Source organism: Hakea prostrata, chromosome 1 (assembly GCF_041222555.1).
Source record: "Hakea prostrata isolate BN-2017 chromosome 1, UWA_Hpros_2, whole genome shotgun sequence".
Lineage (NCBI taxonomy): Eukaryota > Viridiplantae > Streptophyta > Magnoliopsida > Proteales > Proteaceae > Hakea > Hakea prostrata.
Window position 1 is genome coordinate 21,147,538 of NC_142600.1, and position 11,908 is coordinate 21,159,445.

General features: G+C 41.0%; 1 protein-coding gene across 3 annotated transcripts in view; it reads right to left on the reverse strand.

Annotated features, from left to right (window-relative positions):
- Nucleotides 1-9,539, reverse strand: part of LOC149028215 (cyclin-dependent kinase-activating kinase assembly factor-related / CDK-activating kinase assembly factor-like protein) — a 34,965-nt gene extending 25,426 nt beyond the window's left edge. Inside the window, exon 1 of one of the 3 annotated variants that reach the window (XM_089169354.1) lies at nucleotides 6,614-9,539. The gene's annotated coding sequence lies outside the window, so the exon portion shown is untranslated. The remainder of the gene's footprint in view (nucleotides 1-6,613) is intronic. The other 2 variants (XM_089169347.1, XM_089169339.1) reach the window with 2 other exon arrangements.
- Between the last annotated feature and the right edge of the window lie 2,369 nt (nucleotides 9,540-11,908).

Below are 11,908 nucleotides of genomic sequence, written 5' to 3' on the forward strand. Positions count from 1 at the left end.
ATTTATGTTTTCAAAAGGGAAGTTAGTTGATAAACTAACTGCAGAAGAAATTGAAATTGAAGGCTCACCAGATCACGACGCTCGAATGGGTACAGCAGAAAAATTGAGAGATTTTCTTCCCAGGCAACTTGAAATGCCGATTTTTCTAGGAGAAGACCCTATGGGATGGATCGCAAGAGCTTAGCAATATTTCGATCTGTATAGATTGAGCGAAGGAGAGAAACTACGAACTACAACCCTGTGTTGTGAAGGAGCAGCATTGGGATGGATACGTTTTCGAGAACTTCAACAACCGTTGCTATCGTGGAAAGGACTGAAAGAAGCAATGATTCAGAGGTTTAGTTCGACGCAAATGAAGACCCCCCAAGAGGCATTGATCACCCATAGACAAACTGTAACGTTTGCAGCATATAGAGATGGTTTTGAGATCCTCACAGCGGCTGCCAGAGCTGTGGACGACGAGTGGTTAAAAGGAGTTTTTCACGCAGGTTTGAACGAAGATATAAGGGCTGAAATCCATCTATTTGGACCCATTGCTCTGGGCCAAATAATGGACCTGGCCCAAGCAGTAGAAGCCAAAAATCTAGTGGGAAAGTTAAATAGAAAAACTTCTTGGGCCCAGCCCATTCAAGCAGCCCAAAGCCCTACCCAGCACTATATCCAATTGGGCCCAACCCATAGTACCACTAAAGGAACCGGAACAGTTCACGGGTCCAACCAAGGAGTCGGATCGAACCAAGGGAGCAACTTACCGGTTCGTCCAAACCACAGATCTGAACCATCGTCTTCCTCCTATCATTCTCGACCTGCAGCAGCCTCAGTGACAGGAAGCCCAAATCAATCATGGTGGTTGTCCTAGGAGGAGATAAAAGAGAAAATGGACAAAGGCGTTTGCTTTAGATGTGACGCTTCATATACTAGAGGCCATCGGTGTACTCTAAAACAATTGAATTGTTGCTGTTATATGAAGACGATGAACCAGAACTCACGCTAGAGACCGACGGTGACGGTGGAGGAGTCGAAATGGAACCATTGCTGGAGACAAAGCCATCTTATACCTCTTTGGTAGGAATCGATTCTCCCCACACACTGAACTGAAAGGGCAAATCCACGGCTGCGATGTTGTTCTAATTGACTGTGGAGCAACGCATAATTTTATCGCGCAAGAGCTAATGGAGCCGTTAGGGTTGCAAGTACAAAAGAAAGATTTCCAAGTGGCTTTAGGAGACGGCACGGTTAGCAGAGGGACTGGGGTTTGTCGAAATGTCCCGATTAACATGGGTGGTGAGAGTTTCGTCCAAAGCTTTTACCCTTTCAATTTGGGCAGTATTGATGCCATCCTGGGTGTTGAATGGTTGCAAACATTAGGAGAGGTGCGAAGCAATTGGTGTTTGAGAACAATGAGTTTTGTATGGCAGGGTCGGCCAGTAAAGTTGAGTGGAGACCCGACTTTATTAAGGCTGGAAACGACAATGAAAAATGTATTGCAATCTGTACGGGCAGGTGGTGAGGGCTACTAGCTGCAACCGCAACTCACGAAAGGGGAAGCTAGGGAAGTCCAGGCAAATGAAGCTATATCCAGTCTGTTAGGCGAGTATGTACATTTGTTCAAAGACCCCATAGGGTTGCCACCTCGGCGACCATAGGACCATCAGATACGACTGGCCGAAGGAAGTACACCGCCTAATATCCGGCCTTATCGCTACCTACACTCATAGAAAAATGAGATTGAGAGGTTAGTGCAGGAAATGTTGGTTGCAGGGTTGATACAACATAGTGTAAGTCCTTACTCTAGTCCAATCTTGTTGGTAAGAAAGAAAGATGGAGGCTGGAGGTTTTGCGTGGATTATCGGGCTTTAAATAAGCTTACCATTCCTGACAAATTTCCTATTCTAGCAATCGATGAATTGTTGGACGAATTAGGCGGCGCCACGGTGTTCACCAAGCTTGACTTAAAATCCGGCTATCATCAAATCAGGATGGCAAAAGAGGATGAGGAAAAAATGGCTTTTAGGACCCATAATGGACATTATGAATTTCTCGTGATGCCATTTGGGCTTTCAAATGCCCCAGCCACATTTCAATCACTTATGAATGAGGTATTTCATGAGCACTTACGAAAATTTATTTAGGTGTTTTTTGACGATATTCTAGTGTATAGCAGGAACATGAAGGAGCATGTGGGTAACTTACGCATTACTTTTGAATTGCTCACACAACACAACCTGGTAGTCAACCAAAAGAAATGCATGTTTGGTGTTGACACACTGAAGTATTTAGGGCACATCATCTCTAAAGAGGGAGCGGCAGCTGATCCTCAAAAAATCAAGAGTATGGTGGAGTGGCCCCAACCAAAGAACCTTAAGGCCCTTCGGGGATTTCTGGGGTTAACCAGGTACTACCGTAGATTTGTCAAAGATTACGGGAAGATCACTGTGCCACTGATTGATTTGATGAAAAAAGAGGCATTTCTGTGGAGTGAAGCAACCACCAAGGCGTTCAATGCATTGAAGACAGCCATGACTACTGTTCCCGTGTTAATTATGCCAAATTTCACGAAGGAGTTTTTTGTAGAGACGCATGATACCGGTTCTGGGTTAGGCGCAATACTTATGCAAGAAGGCCACCCGATTGCCTACTAGAGTCAGGTATTGTCCTCTCGAGCACAGACCAAGTCCATGTATGAAAAAGAACTCGTGGCAATAGCACTGGCTATCCAAAAATGGCGTCACTACTTGATGGGGAGGCATTTTAAGGTGCGGACTGACCAAAAAAGTCTGAAATTTCTGCTAGATCAGTGTGTCGTTGCAACGGATCAACAAAAGTGGGTTATGAAACTGTTGGGATTTGATTTTGAAATTCTTTATCGACCGGGTAGTGAGAACAGAGCGGCCGACACCCTCTCACACCAGTCAGATGGCCCGTCAAATAGCGACATGCAGCTTTCCTCGATATCAGCAACCATATGGCCGGAGAGTGAAGGACTAGATGAGGCAGTACACACCTCGGACCATTACCGAAAGATTGCTCAGGCTTTGGTGAAGGGATCACAAGACTACCCTAATTACCAGCTTCAACAGGGGACACTTCTTTATAAGAACAGGTTAGTTATACCTGAGGGATCACCACTGATTCACAAGCTACTGGCAGAGTATCATTCCATACCAATAGGGGGCATTCCGGGTTCTTGTGAACCTACAAGCGATTGGCAATGGTGGTATATTGGGTAGGCATGAAAGTGGCTGTTCGGGATTTTGTGGCTAGTTGTGATGCTTGTCAGCGCAGTAAATATCAAGCCATGAAACCCGCTAGTCTCCTTCAACCTTTGCCAATTCCATAACGCATTTGAGAGGATATCATTATGGATTTTATTGGTGGGCTACCTATGACTAAGGGTGGAGATACGGTGCTTGTTGTAGTGGACCGTCTTCTAAATACGCTCACTTCCTTGCCCTATCCCACCCATACTCCGCCAAGGATGTGGCTATTTTGTTTAGTAAGGAAGTTATCCGGTTGCATGGTTTCCCTCGATCCATTGTTTCTGACCGTGATCGCGTATTCCTTAGTAACTTCTGGCTAGAGCTCTTCAAATTGGCAAGCACCAATCTAAAGCTCAGTAGTGCCTACCATCCTTAAACGGATGGCCAAACAGAGGTGGTGAATCGCAGCCTTGAGGTTTACCTCCGATGTTTCTGCGCTCGCCCACCGAAGGACTGGATTCATTGGCTATCGTGGGTGGAGTCTTGGTACAACACGACATTTCATTCAACCACTAAAATGATTCCATTCCAGGTGGTAAATGGACGTGCCCCACCATCCCTTTTGCATTGGAGGATGGCTGCTCAAAGGTTGATGAGATCGATGTGTTCCTTGGGGAGCGGAATCGAGTGTTGGATGACCTCAAATCCAACCTACTGGTGGCTCAAGATCGGATGCGTGCTTCCGCAGATTCCCATCGCAGGGAAGTGCATTATCAGGTGGGGGATGCAGTTTTTCTTAAACTTCAGCCTTATTGCTCTCGCAAACTTGCTAGACAACCCAATGAAAAACTCAGCCATCGCTTTTACGGGCCGTACCAGATCGTTGAGCAGGTGGGACGAACGGCCTATCGTCTACGTTTGCCTATTGATTCAAGAATCCATCCGGTGTTCCATGTTTCGCAGTTGAAAAACGCAATTGGCCAACATATTATCCCACAGCCACTTCCCTCTTGTTTGCAGGGGAACGGTGAATTGCTGCTCATTCCGGAAACCTTGGTCAACTTTCGTTTCTCTCGTCAGGGGGTGCTGGAGGTTTTGATTCAATGGAAAGGGCTGCCTCCGTGTGAAAATACATGGGAGCTTTTTGATGAGATGCAGTCCAAATTTCCAAACTTTCACCTTGAGGACAAGGTGAAACTGTTGGGGGGAAATATTGATAAGCCCCTTACTTCACGAGTCTATACTCGTAAGAGATCCACAAGACCCGCTGATCAACAGTCCAGCAAGGAAGGAAACGGCAGGAAGACTTGAAGAGTCCTATTGCATTCAGATAAGACTTGAAGAGTCCCATTGCATTCAGATTAGACTTGAAGAGTCCTATTGCATTCAGATTTCCTTTAGGATTAGAATTGGGATAATTATGTTGATTAATACGGTAGGAAATAAATTGCTATTAATAGGGGGAAGGAAGAGTAGGTAGATATACGTTTTGAGTAGTGAGAAAAGTAAGGGAGGGGGCAATTGCTCTCGGGTAGAATAGGTTCACCTACAGCTGTAGTGTGTTCTGTTCTGGAGATTATTTTGAATATTGCTATTACCGTTGTGTGACAAATTGTCCATTGCTCCTCTGTTGAGATCAGGGTCTTATCAGTATTGTATTTCCTCCATTTCCGAGCTCTCAAACAAGTTATGTATGTTTCATCTTATTTATTTCCAGTAGCCTATGTATGCAGTTTCATCACTGAACAAAGCTTCTTACTTTGCAAATAACTCTAGGACTGGGTTATATACATATTGGGCCTTTGATCCCATGGGGTTTCAATATAATAGGTCACTTTTAAGCGGCCTAAACAAGTCATAAGGTTGCATAAGGGGTTTAATAATATGGTTCGTTCATGGTTTATTTTAAGTTGTTTTGGTCTGTGTAATTGAAACAGTTCAATGTGGCTCAATTTAAGTTGCAAGCAATTGTTAGTAAGTGTTAAAGGCTTGTATCAGAACTCTATCAGCCCAGTCCTATTCGAGTATGTTCTCTTAGATATTTTACTTTCCTAGTTAGTTTAGGTTGCTTGATGGGCTACAGATTTGTTAACCCCTTCGTTCTCAGAATACGAGAATACTTTTTAATCTTTTTTAAGGTTGTAATGGGGGCCAAGCTCTGACACCTTGCAGTGTGAAGATTGGATGTTTGTTGAAGGAATTAGTGTTTGATCTGATTGACATTTTGCGGTGGGAAGCCATGGTGGTCCTTTTGGAGCTTTCTTTTGGTATTCTACACTCAAATGAGCTGCTGCCAAGGGTTTTCTCCATCAAAAGAAAGTCTGAACCATCTCAAACCCTAATCAATCTTCTTCTAACCCCTTTTTGCTTTCTTGCTTCCTCAAATCCTAAACTCTCAACAGACCATTCCAGCAAAAAAAATCAGCTCAAACTTGGATTGGATATTCCACACCCATTGGGAAACTCAATCTGGTACAGCCCCATCTGACCATCCTAAACCCTAGATTCCATCATCTTCCTATTCTCAAAAACACTGACCCTAGTATTGCCGCAAATCCATTCCAGCATACTTCTCATCATCTAAACTTCACAAGACCTTCACTGTTGAATTCCCCTACCTTGAGTTGTCGTAACCAAACATCATACTCTCGCCTCATTTTGACCTAGCTAAACTTACCTGTTTATGGCAGATTTGGTTGATGGTTCCATGTAGATCACTTACCAATCTAGAATTAAATTACCCTACCATGTGTAGTACTGCACATAACTATTTTCAAAATGCTCTTGAACTAGACCTGATCCTAGTGAAGGTATGTAGGCCATCTGGGCAGCTATACCATATGCCCAAGTTGGTTGTCCCGCCTAATGTTTAAAGTATAGTGTATTGGTAATGTATGATGTATCGCGCTTCATTTTTTATTGCATCATATCATGATATGCATCGATAAGTGAGGAATTAGATGGAAATGATTAAAATGCAATACCAAAATCCCTACTCATTGATTGCAAAAAATGCCATCCTTCTTCAAGCTTACTAGGACGACTGCAAGCTGATAGGATTGAAACACAAGTTATGGAATTGGGTATGTAATAACGTCCGGAAAAAAGAGTAACTGCTCCAGAATATTATAGACCATGTATTTCAAACCCATTGATCATTGCACTCAAAGAAAAAGCATTTTCTCAAACATTCAATCGAACACTTTGTCGGCATCCCAATGGAACTGCACTTGGCATGCATAAACGAAGCCAGTATAAGAGAAAAAGTTAAGAGAAAATCGTAAGGAAGAATTCTAACCCGTTCTCAGAAGAAAAAAAATGAGTAAGACAATTGTAAGAGACAAAACAGAAAAAAAAAAAAAAAAGAACAAAGGCAATTGTAAGGATGAAAAGAAAAAAGAAAAAATGCTAACCCGTTCTCAGATTTAAGCGTTAGATTCACCTTCGTCAATTGAAGCTACAGGCAATTGTAAGGAAGAAGAGAAAAACAAAAACACGCTAATCCATCACCAGCTTTTTGGAACTCGCAGAGGCTGGGCCTCTTTCCCCCCTTTTTCAAAGCTGAACTGATGCGTATCGGTTGTATCGGTTCGTATGGCTTATTGGTTTTTTTTGGTACGATGGCTTATTGGTTAGATACTCATTCTTTTTGTTCAAATTGGTCAGATACTCATCGATACAGGCGATATAGTTGCTTCTTGTCCTTAAACAAATATCATTTTTGAACAGTTTTTGGCATGGTGCCCTTTAAGTGGGCCCAAATTCATGACGGCCCCTTAAAGGATAGGGGTGTCAATTTACAACTTAAACCGTTAAAATCAGACCAACCGACATATTATGAATTGGTCCGAACCAAACCTTAACGAGTTATGCTTTGACCAAGGAGCCAACCCATTAACGAGTTGTGTTTGAGCTGAGGAGCCCAACCCAAATAGTTTCAGGCTGCTTCGGGCCAACCCTTGTGCAGCCCGTTAGCCCACACCAGCTCAAACCGAAGCACAACTTGTTAAATCCATTAGTATAAAATTTTTAAGTTAAAATGTTAAATAAACCCCTAATAACCTAATTCTTAACACCTTACAGTATTCTTAATCGGCCAATTTAATGAAAGTATTTAAACACATAATGTCTGTATCTTACCTACTGTAACTTGGAAGGCTTTCAATAAATAGCTGTAGAGATAATAATTCAATCTCTCTCCTATGTCCTCTTCTCTTACTAGGACTATACAACTATCACCTTTGATGCATCTAACATGATGGACATCTCCATTTATCTTTTCCCTCATTCTAGCCACACCGATGTTTTCAAATCTGATTTTAACTTTACTGCAATCTTCTATTATGTTGAAATCTGACGTTGGTTATTGTTTTTTTTTTTTTTGGTAGAACGTTGGTTATTGTTCAAAAGTTAAGGGCTTATGTTGTCTCCATGTTAGCTCACTAAACTGGAATTTATGCCACAGCAGACTTGTCTTTTCATGTTCAATTAAATATCAGTTGGTTTTGGTTCTATATGAGGTTTTCCCGTTGGTAAATATTTCAAGTATCTGGATACACTTCTCATCAAGGAAATACGAAACAAACCGTTAGTGTCACACCCCACCAGACGGTATCAGATCTGCCAGACAATCCGTGGGTGTAATCTACAACCACAAGATCTCCAGTTACACTATCAATAATAATAAATACACACAATGCCATAATTAAAAGCAAAGAACAATTCAGTAACTAATTAAGGAACAAATAGTTTCAAAATCCAAGGGAAATGTATCAAAGGAATGTATCAACATAAGCAAAAACTATCAAAAATTATGTCTTGTTATTGTCTTTTTCCAGTTAGGGTATTCTTCTTCTAACTTCTCAATAAATGGAGTCATGAAACCCTCTTTCATAGACTTATCCAAGTGGCGAACAACCTGGACCCTCTTCCCTCAATAGGAGTAATAAGAGCACTTCATGCACCGCAAGAAGCCTCATGTTGATCAAAAACAAGTCTCATTGGCGTCTGGATAAGGGACAATCATCATCATCAACTATGGTTGTAGCATAGGTCCACAATCTCTGACCACAACCATTAGTTTGAGCACTAGCGCATGTCGATGATTCTATACCCAATGTAATATCCTATGGTAACAAACTACATGTGGTCTAGATACTTTTCCTCATGCTTAGTGCACTGTTGGTCCAATATTCTTTTCCACCTAGAAATGTAAATCCTCACGAACTGATTACATTTGTTGGACCTCATTCCTTGACCCTATAGTCATCCACATATTGTTAGAGCGGAAGCTCTCATGTCCCCTCACCACACACAAGCCTTCTTTTGGATGCTCATGAACCCAATCCTAACATATGCAACCCTACCATTGTATGATAAACAGTGTACCACCGAGTCTTCTCACGGTCTGGTTACATCTTTTGGATGACACAGAGTCATGTCACTACCATTAGAGGTCACTCAACTTCAATACTCCTATCGAAAGGATGGTGGCATGTATGGGTACCTAACCATGCAATCTATACCTCATAGTCATATAGGACAGCAACCATGGTAGTGTTAGGGGCATCAGAGGACAATGTCCCATACCACAACCCCTAATATCCCAAGCTAGGAATACCAAGCTAAGTATTCCCCAATCATAGTCCCACCAAACACATCATTTTTCATTAATATGCAACGTAGTAAAATGCTCAATCATCATTCATGATACATCATTTAGAAGTAAGCATGTATAAAAATGATTACAGTAGGATGTAAGGTTAATGACATGTTTATAAAAGTAAACAGTTCATCATAACATAAATTCAACTATATATGCAATTGTATTCTTACCTATCTCAGTGGGAAAAAGTGTTGAAAACGTGATAGAACTCCCAGGCAAATACCCCAACATATCCCATAAAACCTCTAGATTAAGATCATAGAATTGCATTAGAATCTGGGATCCAAACTGGGCAAAGATATCATCAAAAAAGCCTGAGGAAATTGACCGGTTGGTTAAGGTGGTTGGTTGGTTGATCGACCACCCTAAGCAGCCGCCCGGTCTCGAGCATAATTTCAAGTCCAAAATTAAAACTTTTGATCACCCATCCTCAATCTAATTTTGGGTTAATCCAAGTCCAAACTGCATTCTTAGAACTCCAAAGAGGTCACTTAGACAACAAATCAAAGAGGAGAAAATTTAATCTAAATCATTTTCTAGGATGACCTGGTCCAATCAAGATCATCAATGGAAAGAGATAAACTCGTCCAAACCACCACAACATAACTAGGGCAGGAGTAACTACTCTCTAAGAAGATAAAATTTCAATAGATTAAGAGAGTAGTTAAACTTACCTTCACTTGGATCCAAAAGTCAAAAAAGAGTTCGAAGATTCTCAGCGAAAAGAGGTTCCTTCCCACTCATTGAAAAGCAAACTGAAACACTCATTGAAAAGCGAAATTATTCAATCTCGCTGGAAAATCGCCAGAAAATCACCGAAAAATGGCTTAACCGGCGATAATCACTGTTGAACCTGAGAAATGTTGTGGGAGACGACGCAAGATACACTCATACACCATTAATTTTGCAGAAATTATTACAGAAAGATCAACAACAAATTCCAAAAAAGCAACCAAGAATCAAAAGGGGAAAAATCCATTTTATTTCAACTTACTATTATGCTTCTCTTTTGATCGTATTTTCTTGCCATCGCACGAATACCAGTTTACTATTTGAAGGATAGGGCATCGAGTGTAGCTCATCTCCATGTTGAGCTTGTTGGTGAGGTCCAAATCCTTCCTTTGAAGTTTGAAGAAGATGATGAGTGCCATCAACAGTCTCGCACAAACGTTCTTCTGATCTGAAAAATAAAAGTCTCTACCATCCATCATCCAAGTACCCAAGTGAAGAAGATGAAGATGAGTTATTTTGGCACTTCTCAAAAGATGACTATGAGTTACCTTTGGCATTTGTAGCCAGACACTTGCATGGTACTAGTAGAACCATGGAATTGTAAAAACAAAAAGTGAAAAATGACTAAACGTAAAGATGACTTGACTAGTTGATTATTAAGTATTATTTTATCATTTTTTAGAACTTTATACTGACATTTTGCAGCATATATCATATATGTTTTATATTTTTTAAAATTTTGAACTGACATTTGCAGGGTATATGTCAGTGAGATTTTGCCGGTTCGCCAAGTAGCTAACCGGCAAACTCGGGCAAAATTCCATACCTTGGTTAATGATCAAAACCCTTGACCATTAAGGGGGATAACTTGGAATTTTGAACTTCGGGCATCGTGGAATTTGGGCCCACTTAAGGGGGCACCATGCAAAAAAAACTCTTTTTTTAAATTAAAGCCAGTATGTAGCACAATATCATAACGTTTCGATCTGTATCAACTGATACATTGCGATATTGGGGAGACGTTAAAGAAAACTGAACTTTTAGAGACGTATCGGCCAACACAAAACGATGCAGACCGATTCTTTAACCTTGGTCCCGCCCACTTTCTTTCTTTTTTCCCCTTAGCAAGAGCATAAGATGTGTGAATGATCTAGTGATGGTATGGGTTTGTAAAGGCTTCCTGGCACACAAGTGGAGACTAAACGGGTATAGCAACTCCTAAGAATGATAAACCCAACCATCCCGCTTTCTAGCCCCACGCACAGAGATAAAGAGTGCAAGGTGACAGAAACATCACAAACCTTATATGAATGACTATGATCGAGACTCCTGAACCAAACCAGAAACATCCTAGCTTAGAAATTTAACATTCTTCCAACCTCTGAAACAGATATTCACCTTGGTATTCCTCTTTTTAGTGGAAAGATCAAGCAAAATCATTGTCATGGACTAATCCAAAGGGCTAATCTTATATTACAAGGTTGGAAAGCTAAGCTATTAAGCTCTGCTAGAAAGACAATACTCATTCAATCAGTCACTCAAGCCATGCCCACACACTTCATGTCATGCTTTATCCTCCCAAAGAATTTTTTTAATGAGATTGATGCTGCCAATAGAAAATTCTATTGGTCTAATGGGGAGAAATCTCACATCCATACTATTAACTGGAATACAATTTGTAAACCTAAGAGATATGGTGGCTTGAATATTAAGAATATGGAAATCTGGAATTTGGCTTTACTAGCAAAAAGAGCTTGGGAGCTCACCACAGGAAAAAAATTAAATGTGGCTTAAACTTATGAAAGAAAAATATTTCAAGAACTGTAGTTTCCTCCATGCTACGGCTCCATCCAATGCTTCTTGGGGTTGGAAATCTATCATTAAAGCAAAAAACTTAATGATGGAGGGTATTTTAATGATGGTAGGTAATGGTGAACAAATTAGCCCCTGGTTTGACAGATGGATTCCAGGTACTCTAGCATTACAAGCTCCTCTCCCCCTTAAGATGAGACACGCCCCCCCCCCCAAAGGGTTTCTTTCTTTATTGACGATGAAATTAACAACATCCTGGAATGAAAATAGAGTGCAAACATGGTGGCCTAATGATTTGGCTGAAAAAATTCTTAACATTCTCTTACCATTAGCTGATGGTCAAGACAAGATTGTGTGGGATTAAACATCTTCAGGTATGCTCTTTGTTGCATCAGCACACAGATTCTTTTCAAAGAATCACTATCAAAGTGATGATCACCCATGGCTTACACTCTGGCACCTTCCACCTCCTCCTAAAGTACTTCATTTTGTTTGGAAA